The sequence below is a fragment of the Equus przewalskii genome, chromosome 6 (assembly GCF_037783145.1).
Source record: "Equus przewalskii isolate Varuska chromosome 6, EquPr2, whole genome shotgun sequence".
NCBI lineage: Eukaryota > Metazoa > Chordata > Mammalia > Perissodactyla > Equidae > Equus > Equus przewalskii.
This window is the reverse complement of record NC_091836.1, coordinates 64860182-64886203: the sequence shown is the minus strand read 5'-3', so window position 1 is coordinate 64886203 and position 26022 is coordinate 64860182. Positions and strand designations below refer to the sequence as shown.

General features: G+C 43.8%; 1 protein-coding gene across 4 annotated transcripts in view; it reads right to left on the bottom strand.

Annotated features, from left to right (window-relative positions):
• Positions 1-26022, bottom strand: part of TENM4 (teneurin transmembrane protein 4) — a 2704309-nt gene that overhangs the window by 1198772 nt on the left and 1479515 nt on the right. The window lies entirely within an intron of this gene.

Sequence of the window (26022 nt, the reverse complement as noted above, 5' to 3'; positions counted from 1 at the left end):
TATAGGGGAAAGGGTATGAAAGGCAGAGGGATTGCCTGAGCAAAGTCATGAATGTACAAAAGCATATGGCATGTGTGCTGGATAGTTTTCATTTGCTCCCGAGATCCAATCTCTCCTTCTTTGTTCTTCTCTGTGCCCAGGGAAGGTGATTTTTACATACCTGGTCACTTGACCCTCTTGTCCTCTGGTTTCCAGTTGTGTTTGGCCAATGGGAGGCACCAGCACGACAGCAAGGGGTGAGAAGGTAGAGTCCAGGATTTATTTTCCCTGCTCCTTCCTGCTGGGCCAGGGTTTGGCAATGGCTGTGCTCCTCTGCAACTTCTGACAGGCAGCCTCTTTGCCAAGCTACAACCCCTTCCAAATTCTATTCACTCTTCTGTAACTCTCCCATTCACCAATTTGTCTTCAGTTACCCTTTTGAGTGTGTCCTTCCTTCCTGCTGTGCGGTGTCCAGTAGAGCACACTTAGGGAACAGAGCATGGTCAGTTATACTCCTGGAATGTTAACTCTGGCCACCACAGTGTGGAGAATGGACTAGAGGCTGCCCAGCTGTGAGGCAGGGTGGAAATTCATGCACCAAAAGGGTCAGGAGAGAGAAATGGAGACTTGAACTAAGGCAGGAGCAACGAGTGAGGTTAGAGGGGGTGGGAGGAGGACTCATGGGTTTTATGATGGCCTGGATTTGGAAGTTGAGGAAGTAAGGGGAATTGGGAATGGCTTTGTGCAGCATGGCTAGATGGCCTCAGAGCTGTAGAAGTTATACTCTGGACCAGCCAACAGGAAGCCAGAAGAAAGGCTCTTGTAGCTAGGAGAGCTTGTCCAAGACTGATACTTGAATTACTCTATTATTTTCATCTAGGGCATTGTGTGGTCCTGTCTTTACTCTCTCCTAGGATTTCTAGAGAGTTCTGAAGTTTTCAGTGCTCTAACTTGTTATTGCATCCTGGAAACATATCTGTGAAATACGAAGGGCAGATATTAGCACACCCTTCTCAGAACTGGAAAAGACTGAATTTTGAAGTACTAACATGACTTACTCATGACAACATAGCCAATAAATCACAGTATCAGGATGAGAACTAGGAGTTCCAAGGCTGTCCTCCCGCTGCTTTCAGGCTGCCTGTTTCTCAAGGTCCTTAAAAATGTCCCAGGAGATGATGGGTTAAGTTAAAGTGCAAGGGCTCTACTACAAAGGTGAGGAAATCCAACTGGAGGGCATCCTGCCCCTCTTTCTGCACTGAGACGGCAGTCCTGTCTCCTTAAACTCTCTCAAATGATGGTCAGGTCGTGAGAGGGGTTGACTTCCAGAGAGCACTTATGTCTCTGAATCTCAGTTCAGGAAAAAGGCCTTTGAGAATACACAGCTAATAATAATAATAGTAATAATAATAATAATAATAATAATAGGAATAATAAAATAAATCAACCTTCCGTATTAAGGGAGGTAGCTCACCTCTTAAGAATTTACCATGATCAGTGAATTAGGTGAGTAAGACAGAATATCTGCTCTGAGCTTCAAGAACTCCGTAAAAGATGCAGCTAGTCCCAAAAGGACATTCATTTTCTGAGAGAAAAAAGAGCCGTGTTAGAGTCTTGTCTTTACTACTGTAACATATTAAAATTGGGAGTGAGGGATGTGACATTATTTTTGCCAAACAGTTCCATGGAATTTGTTCATTTATTGATGAAACAAGCAAATATGTGAAGCCAAAAATAAATAGGGTGATGGGACAGAGAGATGCTAATAAATATTCTGTGTCAAAAGATTTCAGTGATGAAAAAATATGAAGACCTCATAGAGAACAAGTCTGAAGAAGTTTCTGCAATGCAGGGCTTCCTAGAACCGTTACATGCTGATAGCCACCGAGTGGGGGCACGGCACACAGTGATTCCCGAACACATTTGTTCCCAGACCCCTGCTTTACAGAGTATAGTTTAGAAAATGCCAAATAGATAATCTTCTAGGTCCTGGTGGCTAATTTTTCAGTGCAGAATGGGAATGGAGGTGATATTTAAATATTGGGTGAGCTTTTCTTTTGTGTCAGCAACGAGCTGGTATGCTTGCACACGTAATCATTATTCATTCTCACCAAAGCTCTTTAAAGTAGATATTATTGTCCCCAGTTTGCAGATGAGGACACTTGGGCTCTGGGTAGCCAATTAGCACAAAGTCGCACAGCTATTAGGTTGAAAGACTGGGAATGAAATGATGCTTTTCCGCAAAGCCCTTATTCTTTCTGGGACATCAGATTCATGCACCTAGTTACTTACACAGCACAGCTGAAACCTGGATTCCTTCTTGTATTATTTTCTCAAAAATGTAAATGCCAAAACATTTAACCTGCCAGCTTTTCTTGCCCCACTCCCCAGGCCCTAGTATGCACTCAACCCTGATAAGATCAAGTAGACAGGCATCCTGCAGCTCCAACACTCTTTCGGACTTCCCTCTTTACATGCCCATCTCTAGGCTGTGAGCTCTTTGAAAGCAGTGACATGACATATTCTTCTTAAAGTCCTAATGTTAGTGCAGTAGTCGGTGCTGTTTGCAAAATAAATGTCCAGATTTTGTAGGTCAAACCACAAGGTCAGTTGTTCTTCCCCACATCCACCCAAACTACCTCTGCCGCTCTTTATAGATGAGTCTCATTTTGTTTTCATAGGAGTCTTAGAATGGTTGGTTACTCACTTTGTATGGTGACCATTTCCAGGGCAAAGGGCTGTATTATTTCTATTCCCTCAGTTCTTGAGAAATACACATGACTTCAGTTCAGTTCAATTCAATTCAATTCAATTCAATCCAATTAAAATCCAATATAATTCAGTACAATCCAATATCACCTTGCTTCTTATTTGAATTCATGCCAGTCTGTAGGCTTCTTGAAAACAAGAATGTTATCATTGCTGTTGCCCCAGGTCCTGGTACAATACATGGCACTTAGTAGGCCCTACTGTTGTTGAATGAATGAATAAGTGCATGAATACGTGAATATGTAATGTACTTAGGTAAGGAGCAAGCACTGAAGTAAAGAAAAAATCTTGATTCCATTCCTGGGTCTTCCATTTACTAGCTGCATGATCTTGAGTGAGACATTTAACTTCTCTGAACTTCAGTTACTTTGTCTGTAAAACGGGGAAAACAATACTACCTACCTCAGAGAGCAGTTGTTTGGATTAAATGGGATAATCAGGGAAAGTGCTCAGTGTGAAGCCTGGCACATAGACATGAGCAATTGTTGTTCCTATTGACATTGTGAGAACAAATTATTTTTCAATGGAAGAATAAGTGAATGAACAAATGAGTGAAATTTGTTAATTGCCTGGGTTTAGTGAAATTGGCAGCCATGGGCTTCAGGACTAACTCTGCCCCTTAACTGCTGTGTGGCCTTGGGAAAATCACATGATGTCTGTGAACTGTTTTCTCATCTGTAAATTGGGACAACTATGATCTACATTTCAGGGTTGCTGCTAGGTTCAAGAAGATAATGTATGAGAAAGTGTATAAGCAATGGTAAAAATCTAGAGTTGTAAGGTACTGCTGTTATTTTCATGTACCTGGCACAGTCCATTAATATGTCTGAGACAGTTGTCTGAAACACAGAAATAAACTCAAGCTTACTCATGTGGCTTGACAACAGATGTGAATAATCTTATAAATTAATTTTGAAAGAAATAAAGGCAAGCCTACTCTTTCCTACATAATATTTGTGAGGAGGCTGACATTTTACATAATTCAAAATATTTTGGCTGATGTCCACAGGAAAGGAAATACTAATAAGATGAGTGGAATAACAATTTTGGGGTTTTTGTTGTTTCCTGGTGTTTGACTTGCGTGGGACAGCTGGCTACCTGCAGGCCATTGTCATCTCTTGCTGCAGGTGTTCAGCTTAGCTTCCCAGGAAGAAACTGAAATTGACTTTTCAGGATTAAGTTTCAAAATCTGGATTTCCACTGAAGCACAAAGGTCTAAAAATGAAGCCCAATAATGAGTACGTTTGCACCATTTTCTAAGATTACAATTAGGAAAGATAAGTGTGATTAAATTTGTACAGTGCCTTATATTCAATAGATGTTGAGCTAACGTGTGATGATTAGATGTTAATCAAGGTTTGATTTTTTTTATAAATACATGCATGCTATCTTGGGTTGTTACTTTTTTTTTAACATAAATTTCTTATCTCCTCTCTTAGCTCCAATTTCTTCACTTACAAAATGGATATAGAAATATTTAATTCCATGGATTGTAGTGAAAACGAGCTATTTATATTTGTCTAGAACTTATATAGCACCAGAATGCTTCACAAACATTAACTCACTTAATTTGCATAATGATCACCTAATTTGCATAGCACTCCCACTTTATGGATGAAGAAACTGAGTTGCAGAGACTTACTAACTTACCTAAGTTCACGAACTCAGCAGGGGTAACACAGCTAACAAAGAACTTGGTGGAGACTAGGCCAAGTGTATGGGACGGTGTTCTTGCTGCGCCCATGGCTGATGCCCTAAAGCCTCTTATTTCACGTGGTTATATCCTCCCTTAAAAGAATGAGAATGTAAGTACCACCTAAATGTAAGAGAAAACAATAGAACCCATGTATTTATTTCAATTACAACATTTCCTGGATTAACTCAGACTCTCCAGCTCCTCAGTTTGAAAGCTCACTGTGGGTTTGACTGGAGGAGCCGCAGAGGAACAGACTAGATTTTCTGCTTGGTGCTGGCCGTCTTAAAGCCCAGCCTGCAGCAGGCACTCAGGAGGATAAAGTTCAGGGAGGTTAATAACGGTGACCAGGACTTGCACTCATGTCAGTCTGGCTACAAACCTCATAGTCTTCCCATTAAGGCACAATACATTATGAAAGGGGCCAAATGGGTCATTAGAGGCTTTCAACTCCACAACACATGGGATTTCTACAATTCCCTCTTGACACATAGTGTGAACCTCCTTATTCCAGATTTTGCTATGGATGCTAAGGCTACAAACATGAATAATATACAGTCCTTCAGAGAAGACTTCCTGAGTTTCACTCCAGTTAGGGGGCAAAGATTGGGTCTCTGCCTTTCTCTGCCCACCCCACTCTTTAGTACTGAGGCCACTGATGCAGCTGCCTCAGCCACGATAGCTCTGGAAGGGCGGGAAGAGCAGACTTCCATGTCAGTAGCAGGTGGCTTCTGGCATTAGTCTGGCTGCCCCAACCTGCTTTTCCTGTGTCTAGAATGATCCTAAGCACTCCTATACCAACAAGGATCCCACTTATCCTTATTTCTTCAACTTTCATTCAGCTTTCATTTCCTGAATGCACTCTGAGCCTCTAATGGAGCTGGAGGGAGGCCTGGCCAGAGCCCCTGTCCCACACGACTCATGCCTGTCCCTCTTCCTCACAGCTTTCTGGCTCAGGGTTATATGAATCCAGGTAAATCATGGAGACTGACAAAATTCCAACCACACTAGACTACACATATCATCTTGTGTTTCTTTCCTATTTATGCATAACAATTTACTCAAACCTAGGAGCTCAAAACAACACAGGTTTATTATCTCCTAGTTTCCGTGAGTTAAGGGTCTGCACATTCGAGCTGGAGCCTCTGCTCAGGTCTCATAGGCTAGAATCAAGGGGTCAGCCAGCTGCTTCCTTGTCTAGGGGCTCTGCTAGGGAAAGACCTGCTTCCAAACTGACTCGGGTTGTTGGAAGGATTCGTCTCCTTGCAGCTGTGGGAGCGAGGTCCCCAGTGTCTTGCTAGCTGTCAGCTGGGGACCACTCTCAGCCTCTAGAGGCCACTTAGGTCCTTGCCCTCCAAGCCCCCTTCACCTCAGCAGTGGAGAACCTCCTCATGTCAAATCCTTCTCATGATTCTGATCTCTCTGACATCCCCTCCTGTGACCAGCAGGGGAAATCTCCACTTTCAAGGGGCTTATGTGATAGGTCAGGCCTAGCCAGGCAATCTTATTTTAAGGCTGACCGTGCCAAGTAACATAACTTGATCACGAGAATAAAACCAACATATTTGCAATACAAGGGATTATGCTGGGCATGGACACCAAGGGTCAGAAAATCATGGGAGACATCTCAGAATTCTACCTGCCATACATATCTATCACGCGATCCTGGCTTCCGGGTCCCACCCTCCAGTTAAAACTCAGAAAATGATGCCAAACATCATTAAGACTAAATTTATGATCCTTGCCACCCACCCTTGGAACCTGAGGTTTGGGCAGGTGGCTCCCATTAGGAAGTCAGCTTCCATGGGCAGCTCGGTCCCTTTAACCTAGTGCAGATTTTTCCCAGCTTCCTGTCCTTTCCTGCCCTTGCCACATGCCTCACAGCTGAGCCAGCTTATGCAATGACAGTCAGGTATGTAGCCAGCTAAATATGACAGCCAACATGACAAAGGCTACATGACTTATATAAATAAGGCCTTGATATATAGAGTGGAAGGAGTCGTGGATTCTGTCTGGTAAAAGGGAATTTGGGTGGGAGAAGTTTCGACAGAGGGGTGACAGTTGTCATGGCCTAGATTTAGGATTAGAGTTGTCTTAGGAGACAGGAACAACATGACAGGGAAAAGTCAGGGAAGCCGAAGAGAGCAAGAAACAGTGGTTGAGGCTTCATCGAGAGTGAGTAGAAAGAAGTGTTTGGATTTAAGACTAAGGAGGGAGGGGAGTTAAGAAAGGGGCATATACATCATATTCAGATTGGAATTTAACTTGGAGGTAAATGTTTTCCTAGGTTCTCAAGTAAAGGATGACATGATTTGAAGTGTTTTGAGAATAATCATGATGGGTTGATGTAAGATGGACCCATTTAGGAAGCTGCTACAAAAGGCCAACGAGAGGGGGATTGGAGAAGAGAAGAATGGTTTAGATACTAATTTTGGAGGTAAATTGAGACCAAACATGAAAGCTGTGTGTGCAGAGGCTTACTAAATGCTGCTAACTGTACCTCACAATTTTATATGCCACATTGCATAAATCATTTTATATTCTTCTGCAAACTTTGCCTCTGCCTGTCTGCCTCCTTCAGTGATCTACATGAACCTCCACACTTTCATCCTTTAGGTGTCAGAAACGATATTTCCCCAAGGCTGGGCTCACTTCCATGTGGATTCATAGCACAGTGAACACTTTTTCCCCTTCACGGACCCAGAATTACTACCTCTCCTCCCGCTGCTAAGTATCCCAGGATGCTTTGAGCATCCTCTAATGTGTCACTGATTCCAGATAGCTTTTTCCAAGCTCTCCAATGGGGTCATTGTTTAAGAAGCATCTGCTCATGATTTAGTGACATTTACCTCACCCTGTGTCATAAAAGTAACATTGTGATCTATCAAAAAATCATATGTAAGAAATCTAATCTCTGGTGAGAGAAGTCAGAAGAATGGTTGCCCTTTGGGGATTGCTGACTGGAAGGGGACAGAAGGGAGCATTCTGGGGTGTGGGAAATGTTCTCTCTTTATCTGGTGGTGGTTCCATGACTGTGTTTACTGTATGAAAAGTCATTGAGCTGTGCCCTTAAGATCTTTGTGCATTACTGTGTGTGAGTTATGCCTCAATAAAAACAAATGAAGAAAAGAAAGAAAGAATAACCATGTGTCATTCCTGAAACTTATCTGTAATTCTTAGGAGGTGATTTTTATGATCTCTATTATTAAAAAATTGAGGTTCAAGTTTAAGTGACTTCCCCAAAGTCACATGGAAAGCCAGAGGCGGAGTCAGGATACAAGGCCATGTTGTTCTCATTCCAAAGGCTGTGCTCTTCCAGCTACAAGTCTAGGGTTTTCAAGATGTATTTCTGCCCTGGCTTTTTTTTTCTCCCCAGAATATAATGACTTCTGGCTACAGATGTGTCCCTCTAGGATGCATTTTAGACTTATTGTACTCTGATATGCTTGGCTTCTTGGGCCACAATGAGACCATAGTCCCTTGCATAAGGTAAAGTATCATCTTTACGTCAGTTATATGAAAGAAAGGCAAGCTCTCAGTCAGGAGCCAGGAATCAGAGCAAGGGGAGTAGATAGGCAAGCGTGGACAGCCCTGCTTCTTGCTGGGCCTCTTGGGCTGAGCCCTCCTGAGGGAGAGGAGGATGGCTTCTGTCCCATGGGGTTGGGAAGACCCTGGTGTGGAAGCCACAATCTTCAAAAGACTATACTCTAGCTTATACATGAGGTTATCTGGTTTCTTTTCCCTCTGTATTCCTTTGGCAATGGTTGTCTAAGTGTGATAAAATTTCCCACATCACATTTTTTTTTTTTTTTAAAAACACAGATTCCTGAGCCTCACTTTGGATGTACATAATCAGAATATATGGAACCTAAACCATTTTAACAAGTTTCCCCAGAGGTTTCTTCTAATACACACCAACGTGTACAAGCCACTGCCCTGGAGTTTAGGACAGCAATTTCAGACTCGCCAGCTGCAAATCAACTCGACTCTGGGGATTTCTACAGACTCTCCCTTAAAAGGGAGGCAGCTGCCCTCTGAGTTCAGAATGGAGAAGACTATGAAGGAAACAGGGAAGGGTCTTTAAGACCAGACTCCTAAACTCATCACAGAGAACCTTCGACACACATCAGATTTAAGGATTTGGATTTTCTTTTTTAAATCCCCTCTTCCAAAGGTTCAGGTTTTGGCAAACACAAGATCATGTAACACATACAGTCAAGATATAGAACAGTTTCATCACCCCTCAAATTTCCCTTGCATCCTTTTATAACCTACCTCTATTCCCACCTCTAGTGTCTGGCAACCATTGCTTTGCTTCTGTCCATTTAGTTTTATACTTTCAAGAATGATGACATTCCATGTAACTAGAATTATGTAGCCTTTTGTGTCTGGTCTCTTTTACTTTCTTAGCATCATACATTTGCTAATACATAATCCATGTTGCTGTGTGTTTCAGTACTTCATTCTTTTTTATTGCTGAGTAGTATTCCATTGTATGGATATACCACAGTTTGTATGATGAAAGAGACACTGTCCTGACTCAAGCATGTGGGGGGCCAGAGGTGGTGGGGTGAGACAGTGGCAGGGTGTGTGACTGAGAGCCATCAGTTTGACTGTGATGGTATGACATTGAACTGCCTCTGTGATATTACCCTGTGGCATCGTGAATGGAGACTAATCCTTTAGGTGTGGACATCTATAACTAGGGGCACGTTTTATAAAAAGTGGCCATAGAATGAATGCCAAAATGTACTCATCGATTTCCCTCTGTTAATTTTAATTACTTTTCTTATATCCATCCAAATCTGATTTTGAGGACATTGGGGAAGGAACATCTTCTGCTTTTACAACAAGTTGCCTTGTTACAGAATGGAGAGTGTGACGAGCACTAAAATTAGTGAAATGTCCAAGGGTCTGTTACTTTCCAGCTGTGGGAACTTGCTGAAGTGCCGGGTTACGTCATCCAACTCCTTCCTGCTCTGCTTACCTTTCGGAGGTCTTACAGACTCAGGTGGGGCCACAGATGTCAGACCCTGTGAAAATGTTAAATTTATTTACACGTGTTAATTACTTTTCAAGGCAGTTGTTCATGTGTTGTATCTTCACTACAAATCTGTGTGGCTCAAAGGCAGCTTATGCCCCCACAGTGCTTCCAGGAAAGGTGGGAACTCAAGCAACCTTGGAAGGAAAGGAAGGAAGAGAAGCTACATAACAGCCAGTTTAACAGGTGGTTAAATCTGAGTCATGATGTAGTCAATATTTTCCTAAATAATTTCAAGTGTGAGAAGTGATCATTTTGATTCTGGTGAGTTTGGACGACTTCAAATCTCTTAACTTTTTCTTTTGTTTAAAACTTTCATATTTGACATGTCCCCTAAAAACTACCAAGTTAAATTGTTAATTATAAAGATAAATTCAAAACTTACAGTGTAAGTATAAAATATCACTTTTTAGTAATTAAACTTTACATGTTGCATTCTGAATTTGGTTGAATCAAATGTTCTAGTATATTAAATATCAAATCTTTTAGAATTCTGATGAGTTTGAAATAAAATTAACCCCTTTTAAAGTTAAAGGTTAGACTGATCATACTGTAGTCACTGTGATCCTTGGTGAAAGGAGAATAACCATATGGTTACTGTGAGGTTAGAATGCAATTCCATGCATACGGTGGTCAGGCAAGGGCCTGGTACATTGATAGAGGGCCTACTCTGGCGGGTTTACCTAGTATACCTCTGGGGGTAATAAACTTTGATAAAATATGGTTCTTGCCTCCAAGGGACTTACAGTCTAATGAACCTGTTTGTGGAGGGCAAGAGTGAGGGAGATAAATAAATGAAAAGATAATTATGATTTAACAAGATAATGTTCTGTGTGATGGATGGAGACAAAAGGATATGAGAATATAGAAGACTGGGCTCTGAACCTTGAATGATGATGAGGAGAATGGTTTGGAAAAGCTTCCTTTAGGAGCTAATAATATATACACTTCCTTTCAAAAATTAACTAGTTTGGGGCTGGCCTGGTGGCATAGTGGTTAAGTTTGCGTGCTTTGCTTTGGCGGCCTGGGGTTCGTAGGTTCGGATCCCGGGCATGGACCTACACACTGCTCATCAAACCATGCTGAGGGGGCATCCCACACACAAAAAATAGAGGAAGATTGCCACTGACGTTAGCTCAATGACAATCTTCCTCAAGCAAAAAGAGGAAGATTGACAACAGATATTAGCTCAGGGCCAATCTTCCTCACCAAAAAATAAATAAATAAATAAATAAAAATTAAGTAGCACTTAGGCAAACGACAACAACAACAAAAGAGGATTTCTAGATAGACTGCCTGAGTTTAGCACCTTTACTCCCCCGCATGCTAGATGAAGAACCTTGGGCAAGTTACTTAGTGTCTCTTCTCTGTGCCCCAGTTTTCTCAGAAACTATGTCATAGTGTAGACATGAGGATTAAATGAGTTAATATTTGTGAAATGCCTGGCAAATAGTACATACTATTTAAATTGTTTAAATAAACAAATAAATAAGCCAAGGGATCTTCATATGGTAAGATCTAGAAAAGGGAGAACAGAGTGTTTGGAGCTGTGCTGAGATTCTTTTTCGGCAGGAGGATAAGGTGTGAGGAGAGAAGCTGAAAGCTATGGGTTACCTACCTATTGGCTAAATCATGGAGAGCCTTGTAGACCATTCTAAGGGGAATAGTTTTTACCCTGAGGGTAATGAGAGGCAATGAAAGGATTTTAAATCAGGTAAGAACCTAGACAGACCAGAATTAAGGAGCTCAGTGAAGATTCTTTGTGATATTACAACTAATAAAAGCTGGTGGCTTGAACTAAAGAGGTGAAAAAGTTTTCAGAAGATAGACTCAACAGATCTTCATAACAGGTTCTTAGGGGTTAAGAAGATTGGGACCTAAGTATGACTCCCAAGGGTGTGGTTTTTGGGTCTCAGGGGCTGGGGGATCCATTCACTAGAGATGAGACTGGAAGAAGAGGAAGAGGAGGAGTGGGCTGTGGCTAAGATAGATGTTGCATATGGAACCTGGTCTGCCTAGGTGGTCTGGGACACACTGACGGCAACTGCTCACTTGATGGCTGGAATGCATGACATTTCTCTGAGTTCACCAAGAGCAGAGGAGAGATGATGGGACACATGCTATCTTTGATTTGGGCGTACAAAATTGAAGGGCAACCATACAAGTTGTTTGCTGGAGGACTCTGGTTCAGGGAATAAGTCCAAAGCTGGGTGGAGCTCGATTCAGGGCAACAAAGTTAAATGGAGACAAGCAAAGTGGGGCTAGGAGAAGGAAAATCTAAGGGACCAGAGGGTCCATGAAGCTGTCAGTGCCTGCCATGTCCACAGGTCTCTCCTGAGAATCGCAGCCCCACAAGGTTCTTTCTGATGAGTCAGTGTGATTTGGGACATGGATCTCAAGCAAAAACTAGCCAGCTACCTATCCTAGATTAATTAGGGTCTGGTGCATGAGCCAATGATGTATCGCCTGGAAACAAGGGGGTCATGACTGTTCTCCATCCCACCCACCATCCTAACACAGCTTGGAAAGAAAAAGGTCACTAAAAACATTTGATATTAAGTAGTGGCATATGTATCCACTCATGTCCTCTCTTGGAAAGTGTAAGTACACAGCATCCATAGATAGTGTACTTTGAACCATGAAGAGCTGCTCCATGATTGTTGGGGCCCAGAGTGATTTTCCAGCAGTGAAAGAGATGACGCTCTCTTACCTCTCGCCCTCTTGTGTGCTTGCAATTAATCCCATTATTATCCACTTTCGTCAAAGGAAGAAACTGAGGCATGTAACATTGTTATAAAAAAACAACAACAAACCCCAAATTCATTCATTGAGTGGCTGGAACTCACAGTCTGAAGATAAGTTGGATATTTTTTCCCTATTCACACTGCCTCGCCAATACTTTGATAAATATAATTCAATCAGCAGTCTATGATAAGTTTTATCAAAATGTCAAGAGTCTTACCAGTCAGAATGAAAATGCAGGATTAAAACCATATTTGTGGATTTTACTAAACCCCATACTGTTGGACTATAATTCCTATTGTTCCACTAATCCAGGTTCCCTCATCTCTCTTCTATTGTGCTAAGAACACAAAGCGATAGGAGGAATAATGTTTTCCTTTTTCTCTGCTCGAGCTTTGAGCTTAAAACCAGACACAGCACGCAGCTTTTGGTTCGAAATCCAGGGAATTTGATAGCTACCACACAGATGGATTTGGCTTCATCTAAAATCTTATGCCCTTAGTTTCGAACAACTGGCTACCCCCTATACTAAAAGTTTATTTGCCTGTTTTTTCTTACACCACAAATCATAATAAATGGTTATTATTTTTTTTATTGGAACCACAATAACTTCTAAACTCTGGTAAGAAAACATGAAAGGAAGGGCAAACAGACAGAAATTGGTTCTCGTATTTTCCTGCTTTATCCTGCTCTCAGGCTCTTAGGAAGTAAAAGTTGGCCTTATCAAAGGCCTCAAAGACACACTATTGCTGGGATGGACATCAAGGAACAAAGTGAAATCTTTCCAGAACAAATGATTCTCAAATTACAGACCTGTCACTAGTGCTTCCTGGGAAGGGTCGGCACCTTCCCTTGTTCCCAACAGACAAAGAACGTGTGACAGGCAGATCGATACTTCAGTTAACTAAACAGCTGCCTAATAACAGAACTGACAGCACACAAAGGTTAGTTTGAAGACAATGAAATAAAAGTGCCTTTTCATGGACTTTGTGTTTTGTTTTTTTTTTTTTTTTGCCTATTGAACAGCTTGGTGGGTCCTGCTTTTCTGATTCTTTTTCTTTTTCTTTTCCTTTTTCTTTCACCAGATGAGGCTGATGGGGATTCTAAATGCAAATTGAAGAGATGAGGAGGCATAACTCCCAGTAATGTGCACACAGGGCGGGATTCCTTATGCATAAAGGCGTAGGAAGGGAGGGGAGGGCGGCCAGCTGATCGGAGGCCTCTTGCAGAGGAGGGGGGAGGCCCAGATCAATTGTCATTAACTAATGACTCTTCTCCTTTTGTCAGGATAAAGTAGTTCACCCAATGTGTTTGCCAAGTGTGTCAGGTGAATTGCGTTAAAAAGGATAACCAGCACTCTTTTCTGTAGACTCTGTCGAAAATCTTAACAGCTTAATTGTTGTTCTGCTGATCAGAGAGTCAGTGCTGGGGAGTAATTAAGGGCCAGGTCTGGGACTGCTCAGATTTGAAGTTTCCTCCATCACCTCCTAGGGCTGGGCCTCTAGCAAGTTCCTTACCCTCTCCTTGTCAGTTTCCTTACTAGCAAAAAGAGGATAACAATAGGGTTGGTGCACAAATTAAATGGATAGATTGATTGATTGATAGATTTTTATTTTTATTTTTGCTGAAGAAGATTCACCCTGAGCTAACATCTGTGCCAATCTTCCCCTATTTTGTATGTGGGTCGCCGCCAAAGCATGGCTGACGAGTGGTGGTGTGTCCACACCCGGGAACTGAACCCCAGCTGCTGAAGTAGAACACAATGAACTTAACCACTAGGCCATCGGGCCAGCCCCTAGATTAACAGATTTTAAAAAATAAAATGAAAAGATCATGTAAAGTGCAAGGTATGGTGACTGGCACACAGTAAGATAGTAAGCATGCGACAGTATAGTTTTCAATCTTTTTTCCTTTTTTTCCCCCAGGAACATGGGAGCACCACTCGAACATATGGGCTACATCTTTTAGTGTAAAATATCCAGATTCTCAAACCCTCATTTAGTCAGTAATATCGATAATTCCAGCACCTCACCTCTACCAAGTGCTTTATGGATACGAAGCGCTTTCCTGTCCAATGGTATTTTTAATTGTCACAAAATTCTGCAAGGGAAGTCGATATGGAATTTCTATTATAGAAGGGAACTGAAGCTGAGAGAGGCTAGGTAACTTGCCAGTGTGCTCAGCCACAAGTTGTAGATCTAGCCCAGGAAAAGGAGTAAAGCCTTCAGATTCTGTAATCAGATCTCAGTTTAAATCTTTGCTTCACCACTTCTTAGCTGTGTGACCATGGGCAACTTGCTTAACTTCTCCGAGCTTCAATTTCCTCATCTGCACAGAGATACCAATCTATACCTGTCTCATAGGTTGTGATGAAGAGTAACAAAGAATAAAATGAAGCACATAGCAGAAAATTTGGCACTTAGTTAACGGTGAATGTTATTGTTACCTGTTCTTTACTATTGTTCTTATCGTCCTCATCTTCATTATTAATAAGTAGGTAAAGTGCTTAATAGAGGCACTATTTTTTAAAATTATTATTATCACAAAACCTGGTATCTTTTCACTCTCATATCTCCCCTCTTTCTCCTCCTTCTCTGCCTCCTTCGTTTGCTCTTCCTCCTCCTTTGGCCACATATATGCAATTAGCATATAGAATGTATGAGCAGTGGTCTTCTTGTTACAGATGAAAATTTTGACATTTTGGTCTATATTATTTGGTCTCTTGTGAATCAGTCCCCTTGAATGTGACTCCACGTGGCTTCTGCTGACAAAGTGGAGTTTCTCCATCTGCAAAGTAAAACTCAGACACCAGACCACTAACCACGGCCTCCTGACATGCCGTCTGTCTCTGTCAGGTAGAAGAATCGGAAATTAAATGAACATCATTCATCATATTTGGCGAATGTCCGCCTTGCGCTGGACACTGCACCAGGAGTGGAGATTCAAATGGTAAACCAAACAAATCTTAGAGGTTTGATATGTTTATGATGAACCTTATGATTGGTGAGGAGACAGAATCAATCAAATGGGTGTCTGACCACTGCATGGGAAGGGCTAAGAGGACGGTGACCTGGTGCCACGTGAACACTTATGGGCCACCTATTGGCCCCCAGGGAGGTTTCCCTGAGGCTGTCTCTATGCTTGGGCTCTGACAGATGAGGAGGAGTTTAGCAGGAGGGTTGCAAAGGCCGGGTGGTTCAAGGGACCCGGAGCGTTGAAGGAAGTGATGAGGGTACGGGTATGGCGAGAGTTCAGGGTCTGAGTTGAGTCCTCTGTTGGCCTTGATGGGACTTCCATATTTATCCTTAAAGAAACAGGGCCCTGATAGAAGTTGTAAGTGTGTGACAACAGGAGGTGGGAGAAAATAATAAGATTTCTATTTTGGAAAGATCACTCTGTGGTGAAGAACAGGGTAAGAGGAAGCGAGGCGTGAGGGCACGGAGATGAATTAGAAAGCTATTGCTGTGTGCAGTCATTTCATAAATCCTCACACAAAGCTTGTGAGGTAGTACCCATTATTCTAGTTTTACAAATAAGGAGCCCGCATTTCAGAGGTGTTGATTCACCTCCTCCCGGTGCTCGAACTGGTACTCGGCAGCTGGGAGAATAGGCTGTGCAGACAGAGAGGCCTGGGCATGGCCTGTCTGGTCCTGCGTCTGGTCTGCACGTCTCAGGATAACCAGCATGTCGGAAGTGGGCTCCTCTCACCGGAAAGCGACGCAGGTGGAGTCAAGTGCCCCAGTCTCTCATGTGACACATACCCACACATAAATTCACGCACGTGACATTTCACAAGAATAAATAGCTACTTTTTTTTTTAAAAAAAGAAAAATGTATAAATGAAAATGGCTTAGAGGCAAAGCTGTTCCCGTCTGGGGAGCCCGAATTGGGAGGTGAAGCCCCCCACCCACACAAGCCTGCTGTGAATGAACCCAGCTCACTTTTGTAGTCCCCCTGTGTGTGCTGCTCTCTGAGACATCTGCCTCTGTGCTTGTGTGCAGCCTGAACCCTCTGCTCGGAAAGCCCAACCTCTCCCATTGCACCTGCCATCAATGTGGCAGACAGCTCCCTATCTTTTATCTCCATCTCAATATTCCTGTCATCCTGGGAATCTTTTCGGACCTGCCTTCCCCAAGCTCCCACCGCAAAACTAACCCTTCTCTCCCCTCTCCCAGCCCAGACCTTCACTGGGCACACCTTTCTGTTTCAACTCTCTCCCACGCTGGATGGACTCTGGGCTCTGTGAAGGCAGAGACTTTGGCATCTGGATCTCTACCCTGGCAAAGACATGAGAATACATGAATTGAAGAGAGGAAGGAAGAGAAAGAAGAGGAAAGAAGGTGGAGAGAAGGAAGGAAAGGAGGAAGGAAATAGACTTACAGTGTAGCCCATGAGGTGTTGCTTAAATGATGCCACACCATTTCCAGATAACAAATACTGAGTTACAATCGAGTCCCTCTTGATTTAGTGAAGAGCGAAAGAACTAAAAGTCATCACATTGTGATGACCAGGTTGCTATGTCTGGGAGAAGGGAAGAAATATTCATGTGACGGGGTGGATGTGTTTTGCTCATGGAGGTAAGGAAATAGACAATATTCTGGATGGCAGCCTGACAAATCCCGTTCTTTTCTTGGTAGAGAAGGCTTAGGGAAGTGCTATGGGCCCAAGCTGGTCAGCGCTTTGTCCTTGGTGTAAGGTATCAGAGACCGGCTAGAGCTCGGGCTACCAAAATCCCAAATTAGGAATGTGATTAAGGACCAGTTAGTTACAAATATTCATCTTGCAGAAGAGATCGCTGAAGATGAGAGAGGTTAAGTGCCTTGCTCAAGGTCACATAGACAGTTAGTAGCAGAAGAAGGTTTTATAATTTGTGTCCCAGTGTGCCTCCCCTGCAATAAGACAGGACCCTGACACACCCTCATTCATCATTTATGGAAGGTTATTGGTATTTTTCATTACTTAGATATTTCACTGTAAGAAACATAAAACTATTTAATCAACATTGATTGTATGACTCTGTGTAAGTTGCTGGATGATAGAGGCAGCTTCGTATATTAGCAAGAATACAAACTTTGTAGCCAGATAGACGTTATTTTATATTCCGGGCTTTCCTGCTCTGCCAGGTGACTTTGGGCAACTACTTGAGCCTTGATTTCCTTTAAGACCCCTGCCCTGTCTCCCAAATGCATGTTTGGGGTGAATGGAGGTGAAAGAGTGGGGCCTGGGGTGGATCACATTGATGTGACATTTAAAGGACAAAGCAAGACTTGGGGTCTTCAGGGCTGGGGTCTAGAACTGAGAATCTTCGCATGAGATAACAGGGAAGGGGCAAGTGGGTGAGAAACATGTAGAAGAGTGAATAGCAAACCCCTGAGGGACCTGCCATCAAGGCAGGGGCCTGAGCCAGTCAGGGAAGAGCCATCGGTTCCAGCAGGCTCCACCTGAGTGGGGTGTGTGTGGGGCACTGTGCAGTGGGGCATCTGAGGGTGGGGGGTCCTGAATGCTTATTTAGAGCACCTGGAGTATCAAGACTTAAGATGCATCCAGAAGATCAGTGGGAAAGTGTGGGCAAATAATTTATTCAGAATAAATTTTAGTGGATATGAGTGTATGCCCATAAAATCAAGTGTACAAAAACTGTCACATCAATTAATTTCCTAAAATCAAATTAAACACAACTTCGAACATAACTTTAAACACAACTTTGATCTCAGGAAGCTGATGGAAAATCCAGTCTCAGCAAATGTCGGAGTCTGTGGCCCTCAGGGTTTGCTCACAAAGCTCCAGTCGTCTTATGCAGAGTACAGCCCCAGGACTGTAGGCCACATCAGCCAAGCTTAAAAAGGTAGCTGCCTGAGGCCTCATGACGTTTCTGGTTTCCACAGTTCTGCTTCTTTTGTATCATGTTAGGTGCCTGGGCCTTTGCAAAGGCCGGAAGTCCTGGTAGCCAGAGTCCAGGCTTCTTGGTCTCCCAGCCTTGGCAAAGGTTCTGCTGCTCTTGGCAGGTGGGGGGCCCAATAGAAAGGCTGTGGGTTTCCCAGGATGCCTAGGACTTGCAGATCCAGACCTCTGCATCCTTCCTCCATGGGCTTCCAGAATTTTCTCTTGCCTCTGCCTCTCTAATTTTGTCTCTGACTCTGCCTTTCCTTTCACTCCCATTACAATGCTAAAAGCTTTTTGATTCTGTCTCTGTCTAAACAGTGGTATAATCACCTTAAAGAACTGACTTGCATAAAAGCCAGGAAGAGTAGCTTCTCTGGGGTGAGGGAACAAGAAGTTTTGGCTTCCTTTTTAGAATGGGCACAGGACCAGAGAGAGACAGTCGCTAACGGCCCCCATGCTTGCTGTCCATCCATTTTCCCCCTTCAGAGGAAACAAAGCACAATTAACAGCTCAGTAAATTATCTTGACACAATAAAGGACCAAATTGTCGAATGATTTATATTTTTTAATTGTGGTAAAATACACATGACATAAACCTTACCATCTTAACCATTTTTAAGTGCACAGTTCAGTATTGTTAAGTATATTTACATTATTGTGCAAGCAATCTCCAGAAGTTTTTCATCTTGCAAAACGGAAACTCTCCATCCATTAAACAACAACTCCCCGTTTTCCCCTCCTCCCAGCCCCTGGCAACCACCTTCTCCTTGCTGTGTCTGTGAACTTGATTACTCTAAGTACCTCGTATAAATGGGACCAGAGTATTTGTCTCTTGTGACTGGTTTATTTTATTTAACATAATGTCCTCAAGGTTCATCCATACTGTAGCATGTGTCAGAATTTCCCTCCTTTTTAAGGCTGAATAATATTCCATTGCATGTATGTATCACATTTTGCTTATCCATTCGTCCATCAATGGACACTTGGGTTGCTTCTACCTTTCGGTTATAATGAATAGTGCTATGAACATGAGTGTGCTGAATGATTTAATTTTAGTACATGAAGGAGAGTCAACTGAGGAGTATTTTTATCCTAACGTAGCATTTGGACACTCACGTGCCAGAGTTCAGGACTCTGTGAAACCCCATGGGAGCGTGGCATGGGGTGACCCTTAAGGGATAGTGATTGAAGGCATCAGTTATTTTCCAGGTCCAGAGGTGTAGCTCAGAACATCAACCTCTCAGGGCTGTGGGGAGGATTAAAGGAAGTACCTGAAGACAAGGACCGGACACATAGTAGGGGCTCCATATCCACACAATCCTCTTCCCTTCCCTTGAACTTGCCCTGCTCTGAGTGCTGATGACTGGGAGCACACAGGACCTGCGGTTGCTTACAGCACATCAACTATTCCAGAAATGATTAGACTGCAGATTCTGCCTTCTGTATAGTCAAAACATTTAAAATACCATTAAACCTCTGCTTTCCCAGCTCTGTGGGTTCCTGCAACCTACAGCTCGTAAAATTTCACTGTCTGCAGGGGTCCATAATATACTCCAGGCCCGATGCAGTGCTGCACATGTCTCCACGAAGTGATTATGGGCAAGAACGCGGGGCGGCTCGCCTCTTGTTCTGAGACGGCAATTTTGTGTGACATTTATCTCTCCCCTTGATTATGTATTTTTGTTCCCTGTGATCATTTTTCATGGGGATGGAGGGAGTCTGTTAGAGTACTGTAATCTAGTTTATGTAGATTTTTGATTTTTAGATTTTTGTCCTGCAGGCATCCAGTGTAGCAGGAAAAACATAAGCTCCCATATTGCAAGGGGCAAAGAGGAGAGAAGGAAGAGAAAGGGTATTGTTAGGAGACTCCATTTAGGGAGCACCTCCTGGGTCCTAGAGCCTGGGCTGGGTCTTTACCTCCATCATCTCTAAACTGTCAATTTGGGGCCAGCCTGGTGGTGCATGGGTTAAGTTCGCACGTTCCGCTTCAGCAGCCCAGGGTTCGCAGGTTCAGATCCCGGGTGTGGACATGGTACCACTTGACAGGCCATGCTGTGGCAGGTGTCCCACATATAAAGTAGAGGAAGATGGGCACGGATGTTAGCTCAGGGCCAGTCTTCCTCAGCAAAAAGAGGAGGATTGGCAGCAGTTAGCTCAGGGCTAATCTTCCTCAAAAATAAATAAATAAATAAATAAATAATTAAATAAAATGAACTGTCAATGCTCCCTGAGAATGAGCAAGGTCACACTACTTGACTTAGTGTTAACACTTAGGAAGTGCTAGTGTCAGGATTGGAACCCAGCCCCGGCTGGCTCCTGAGTCTGTGCTCAGGTCACTGCAAAATTTTTATGCAGTCACTAAAAACCAGGTGCTATCTAGGTCCATGAAAGACAGGTCAGAAGGCTGCTTTCTGGAATGTAAATTCCAAGACTATGCTTCTCTATTACCTATGACTATCTCGAGGCAGAAGTCACTTCCACAGAGTAAGGTGTTCTAAGAGCTTAAAGGACATAATTCTTTAGGGTAGTTAGAAAACTTCATGAGCCTGAAGAATTTATAGAAACGAGGGCATTCTAGGAGGAGACAGTTGCTTGATCAAAGTGAGAAAACCTCAAATAGGATAGTTGCGACTGAAGAGAGGAAGCCGGTTCTCACAAAGGCTACGAGGAGGACGGAACTGCCTCTTAGCCTGGGCTTTGCTGTGTCTAAAAGAGATATCTGTGTGGGCATCTGTGCTTAACACGATGCTGAAGCTCCTAGGGACGAGGTTCAGAATCTTGCCCTCGCTGGCTGCTCCCCAAGGTGCCATGCCTTGTGACTGACAGGGAGCAGGAATTCCAGATAGGGCAAAAATGAAATAGGGAAGGGAGTTGGCTGTCCCCAACAGATCCCTCAAATGAGCTTCTGTCTGGCACTTCAGGCCTGTCGTCATGCCTAAAAACCCAGTGGCTCTCCTCTGCTTATGGGATGAGTTCAGCCTCCCCAGCCTGCCATGGAGCTGCTTTCACAGATATGCTCCCAGGCTCCCCTCCCGCACCCACATGAGGTGGAGGAGGGTTCCCCATGACAACAGCCTCTCTCAAACTTCCCCACCTGGCTGCAGCTTCCTTCCTCCAGCTGCATCCACTTCCCTCTCTCCATCTGCACAGGCGGCATCCCTAATTCATTTCTTAAGACTAACTGGAAGTTCTCTTAATGACACATTTCTCCTCTCCCCCTGGCAGAGCTGGACTGCTGTTCTCTCCCGAAGGCTCCCACCACATTCTCTTACCATTTCTTTGGTGAGGATTCTCAAAATATGCTACTGTGATTATCTGTGTCCAGGTTTGTCTGTTCCCTGGGCATTGTGTAGCTGCAGGGCTTAGCAAGACCTTATGGAGCAAATGAATGAATGGATGAGGTAGCGGCTGAGTGGATGAGGGACTTCTCTGTCCTCACAGCCTGATGCAAGGTCGGCACCAGCGGCAAGTGAATAGGGGAGTGAGTGAGTGAGGTAAGAGTGAAGAAATGAATAAGAGTTAACAGTGGGATGGGGCTTGGATCCCTGCTCTGACCAACCCCCCGTGACCACAGGTGGATGTGGGAAGTGACAGGCACACTTTCCTGAGACAGCTGCTGTGAACCTGCCATAGAACTTAGTGAGTGACAGATGGTACTCAAGCAGATTCTCAGGGCAAAAAAAAAAAAAAAAAAAAAAAAAAAAATCAATTGACCTAAAAAAACACCTAAAAGAGGATTAAAATCTTAAAAGACAGAGTGCGCCTGTACAATTCTGTTGCTGTGACTTTTAGCAGGTACCTGGTGGAAATCTCTGGTATGTGATTTTTCCCCCATTTTCCATTTCATGTAGAATAACATTCTCCGAAGCAGTGCCCCTGTCCGGTAGTATATATCAGACAGCCACATCCCTCCCCTCAGCTGCACAGATAAATCACCCCTGCATACTGTGGCGAACAGCACATTTCAGTAAAGGCAGCTTGGGGGAGTAGAGAAAGGCCACGCCGGCCTTTGTAGAGATCTGGGTGCAAATACAAAGGATCACTTAACATGTTGGGGAATCCTGGACCAATTTACTTAATGTCTCCTTATCTATAAAAAACAGGAGGGGGGCTGGCCCCATGGCCGAATGGTTAAGGTCACGTGCTCTGCTTTGGCGACCCAGGGTTTCGCTGGTTCGGATCCTGGGCACGGACATGGCACTGCTTGTCAGGCTATGCTGGGGCAGCGTCCCACATACCACAACTAGAAGGATCCACAACTAAAAATATGCAATTATGTACCGGGGGCGGGGGGAGTTGGGGGAGAAAAAGTAGAAAAAAAAAAAAGATTGGCAACAGTTGTTAGCTCAGGTGCCAATCTTTGGAAAAAAAAAAACAAAAAAACAGGAAGAACATCCCCAGCCATCACTATTGTGAGGATGGAATGGCTTTTAGTAGGTGAGTGGGGTGAAGGCAGCAAGGAATGTAACCTGCAGGAGCAGGACATGAGTTGCAACCTTACAACTTTGGAAAGCTCTCATGGCTTTTTTGAAGGGTTTTCACATTTCTCATTTGTTCTTTCAAGCGGACCTTTGATGCGGGCCCCTGGTGTGGGATTTTAAAGCATGAGCATAAACAGTCTCAGATCTGGAACCGCCACGCTTAATTCTCTAGGCATCATGCACTCCTCTGACTTCCTTTTCCATTTACTTCCTTGAATTTCATTCTTTCCTTCCTTCCTTCATTCATTCAACTATTCCTTCATTCATCCAATCATTAATTAATGAGGGCATCACTCAGTCATTTACTTATTCTCTCCTTCATTTATTAAGCATAGAGTGAATACCTCCTCTGCGGCAGGAGCTGTGGTAGGCAGTTGAGATACAGACACACTCCCAATCTTCCCAGAGCTCACTCTCCATGGGATGACAAGTCACACCCATACACACAACCATAAACACAGTGTCAGGTGCTATAACAGGTGCGTGAACGGGAATTATGGTAGAAGGGAGGAGTGCATGATTAAACACTGCCTGGAAAAAGCAAGGCAGGCTTCGAGGAGGAGGTGATACCTGAGCTCCAGTTTCGTCTTCAGTAACCAGTACCAGCAAATCTCTTAGAAGAGCTCTTTGCTGATGGCGTGCGTTAGTTATGCAATTATAAAGAAGGGCATTCAGCATCTATGGCTCTAGGGAACGATGGGAGTAGAAGATTTTATGGCCTTTGTAATACAGGGCTGGGGGCTGGGGGCTGAGGACATGACATTAATTTACAGAAGAGTTTCAGAGCCTTCGGAGGATATGGGAACATGACCCCAAAACCTGTTTCAGAAATTAAAAGTAGAAAAATCTTGGCCAAGATTTGCTAAGGAGAATATTCCCCAGGAAACTGGGGAGTGTGGCTGGTGACCTGGCTCTGCACAGGGCACAGGGGTTTAGGAGAGTCCCGCATCCAGCACCGCCAGGGCTGAGGCTGGGAGCTCCTCGTGATGCAGTTAGCTTGACTCAGTGTCTTGTTTGTGCAAGCAATAGATGAGGATCAAGCGTGGACAATGAAACCTGTAGCCTTGGAGCAAATACAGGAGACTCCCATGGAACTAGCAGGGGTCCAGCAACCTGTACTGTCAGGGTGTAGCCAGGAAAACAGAAACCATCCCCGTCTTAATGTGGGGAATTTGTTACGCAGAAGACGGAGCAGCCGAGAAGCCAAGTGGAGTACTGTGGGGTGACCTAGAGATTAGCAATGGTGGAAAAATCAAAGCAAGGGAAACAGGAGGTGTTATCTGACCCAGGAGCCTGTGGCAGGGAGGAAGGGGCAGAAATACTTTTTCTTCCATTCACCTTCTTCTAATCTCCCACTAGGCCTCCCGCTGGCTGAAGCCATTTAGAAGCCAGCTGACAAAGAGACCTGGAAACTCCTGCCTGCTGGCATCAGCCTCTCCACCCTGCAATTCAGAGCAGAGCAGGAGAAGGGTGAGAATGGCACAGAAGGCAAACAGAAGTAGGCTGCTCACAAGGGCATCCTGGGGGCACTGGACAAGTTCAGGCTGTGCAGAGCCCATCTTCCATGGTGACACCATGTGGCAGCAAAAAGCGATGGCAGAAGGAGACTGATCAGACTCTGATTTTCTCTCTTGGTTTTAATACACCCAATGTTCCTGGGCAATCCATATGGAAGATGTGGGACATCAGGGAAGAATTCAAGAGATAATAACAGACTTCCTGTCAAGAAGGCATTCAAGAGCTTGTTCAGTTAATTGACAAAGTAAATTGCATTTGAATGTCATTGAAACCCAAGTTGAGAGTGAGATCACATAGATTACATGATAATATAGTAATAATTGTACCCACTAATATTAAGTCCTTCCATGTGCCAAGCACTGTATTAAACACTTTAACTAGGTCCCTTAATACTCACCACAACACTAGGAGGCTACCCATGATTACCCCATTTTACATATAAGGAAAATGACATTTAGTGACTTGTGGAAAGACAGATTTCAATCTCAGTTCCCTTGGAATACAAGCTATATGCCTTTAATCACTATAGTATATGGCTGCAAAGGAACTAAAGTGTGTTCTTCACATCCCAGTTAGAATGCAGTCTCTTTCCCCTAGAAGGAGTGGAGTCACGTGCCACACAGTGGAGAAGAGACTGCGCATCACTAATGCAATGTGAAGTCCCAGAAATCAGTATCAGGACCCGGATCAGAATATATTTGCACAATGTGTAGCAGCGATAGTCTTCTCAGCTTCTGTAATTGGATAATCTGGCACTAGTCCTGCTCTCCCCACCGCTGGAGACAGAAGTATGGTCCCAGGGAATGGAACAGGGGAAATGGGCTGAAACCAACCAGAGGAGAATTTGAGCTGATTATCCTGCGAAATATGTCCGAGCTCTGAGCTGTTACACTATGAGAGTTCCCCCAGGGATGGTGCAGAAGAGAAGCCCCATTGCCTTTAGCTCCTCTGAGTAAATGCTGTGTAAACATAAAGTATCCAGATGATGGTTATGACAGTGTCCCATCCGCTAAGGATTAGTGAGGGCTCTCGGGAGCTGGGAACGAGCCACTGCTACAGAAACAGATGGAGATGATTCCTGGTAATAACAACCCCCAGCGCAACACCATGGCAATACCACATACATTATCTCCTTTGAGCCTCTCAATGGTCCTGCAAAGGAGGCAGAACAGATATTATTATCCTTGTTTTGTCAATAAGGAAACTGAGGCGCAGGAAATAGAGATGATTCACTGAAAATCATATGGGCTATTGGTAGAAGAGCTGGGATTAGGACCCTGGACTTGGGACACAGGTTTAGATCTCACTGCCTTGCCCTAAAATTGAGGAGATATGGTTATGCTTTAGTGTCTCTTTCATAGCTATGTGGGTTTTGGGGAATTGAAATGACAGACCCCAAACAATTCTTTAACACAGGTGTGCTAAACACGAATCAAGGTTGCTGTGACAGCAATGTCTGATTTAGCTTGAGATAACAAGATTATCCCGGGAAAGGCCACTTACTCATAAGGTAGACCCGAGTGACATCAGGAAGGGATCACAGAATGTAGCAGGGGGCTGCACCTCCTTACCATGAGCCATTCATTTATAGGATCCAGGCATTCTCAGCAGCTAGCCATCACTTGTAGCACAAATGTGAATTCTTGGGAAACTGCAATCACCTTTGTATCCCCTTTTAGGCCTCACTGGAACATTCTATGGTCCTGAGTCCTTTGAAAAGGGCTTCAACAGGAGGCTGTGAGCTTGTGAAGAGGGGCTTGCCAGCCGGGGACAGGCAGAGAAGACTTTGTGGGGGAGAAGCTGTTGCTTCAGCTGATGTGGGCAGAATGCGTAGGAGATAATCAGGGATCCTGGGCATGACTTCGTTCAATATTGCCATTTTCAGAACCAATTTACTTCAACTCAGCAAGCGTTTA